Raw genomic sequence first — 1,524 nt, forward strand, 5'->3', positions numbered from 1 at the left:
AGCATTTCACATATATGTTAACATGATACCTTGTAACCTCCCCACAAAATTATGAAATTGAAATTAAAATAATTATTATGGATAGCGATTCTAATTTTTGTGTGACCTCAGAACAAAACTGGTTCCCATTTAAAGTAACCAAAAAATTCTTTTCTTATTTAATGTAAGCACGAAACAGAAAAATTCCTAAGCCTCTTAATAAAAAAAAAATAAGTTCAGTAACCTGGTAAAATTTTGGACGACAGCAATGCTGCGTCGTGGCCCTGTAAGATCATTCTGAATAAAAAGCAAAAGTTCTTACCTTAATAAAAACGGCGAATATATCTGCTCTTACTTAACATTTTTCCGGCACAGCTCCGTGCAATGCTGGCCTATACATTTGTGATTTGTGAAAGGAAGCAACTGATTTTTTTTTTAAATGAATGCTTTTTTTTTTTAAAAAAAATTACTTTATATTATTAAAATTATTATTAGGACATTTTTAAAATATTTGGATGACAGTTCAGATACATTACTAGATATGCGCGGCGCTGCTTCTTTACCTTATACAATAATACTCCAGATTCCCGACCAGAGGAGACTGCAGACAAGCGCAGACCACCTCAGACAAGCGACTAGCAACAACTAACTGCTACAGTTACACAGTTCGTACTGCAGTCAACACTGCTCTCTGGTCAGCGATTCTCATATCGCAGGCAGCGCATGCCTCTTACAACCTCAACTCGATCCTGAGAAAATGGTGTCACCACGAATGACCATATCTTTTGTCTCCATTGTCTTTGAAGGTTAAATATTTTACACTGCCACTGTACCGTAGACTTTGGTATTTGTCATCGATTTCAATTCGATACCTCTTCCTGCTCATGAGAAAAAGGTGTATTAACAGACGGATGGACAGCGGACAACGTATGTGATTTATTATAAATGAAAAAATTTCGTATTCCTTCCTTTACTTGTACTGAGAAACCTTACTTGCTGGCAGATTTTATGATTCTAAGTGGACGAGAAGTACACTATACGTTTTGATGAGAGAGTCTGCAGCTATCAAAATATGTGACTTAAACAGCCATATGTTTTGATATGATTGACTTAGAAGCATAAATTTTTTTACACCACCAAGCAACCGTAGAGCCAACGGCCATGCCGCAGTGGTAACACCGGTTCCCGTTAGATCACCGAAGTTCAGCGCTGTTGGGCTTGGCTAGCACTGGGATGCGTCAACGACGGGTCAGTCGAGTGCTGTTGGCAAGCTGGGCGCACTCAGCACTTGCGAGGCCACCACCGGTCACTAAAACTGACAACGGCCGGGAGAACGATGTGCCGACCACCGTATCCGCGTCCGGCGACATGGCGGCCGATCGGAACCGGTGTTTGTTTGTTTAAGGGACCGTAGATCAAGGTACCTCTACCTGTTTCAGAGAAAGTGGTCGCAACAGCCGGACTGGCAGAATGCAACACAGACAGATCGACACCGACTCAAAGGAAGGCCTCGGCGCTTGTTCGTGACGTCACGTCAGCTAGGCA

At 41.6% G+C, this 1,524-nt stretch overlaps 1 pseudogene; it reads left to right on the forward strand.

The window, feature by feature from the left end:
• The first annotated feature begins 1,130 nt into the window (after nucleotides 1–1,130).
• Nucleotides 1,131–1,248, forward strand: LOC126485715 (5S ribosomal RNA; annotated as a pseudogene).
• Nucleotides 1,249–1,524: the final 276 nt, after the last annotated feature.

Source organism: Schistocerca serialis, chromosome 6, assembly GCF_023864345.2.
Source record: "Schistocerca serialis cubense isolate TAMUIC-IGC-003099 chromosome 6, iqSchSeri2.2, whole genome shotgun sequence".
Classification (NCBI taxonomy): domain Eukaryota; kingdom Metazoa; phylum Arthropoda; class Insecta; order Orthoptera; family Acrididae; genus Schistocerca; species Schistocerca serialis.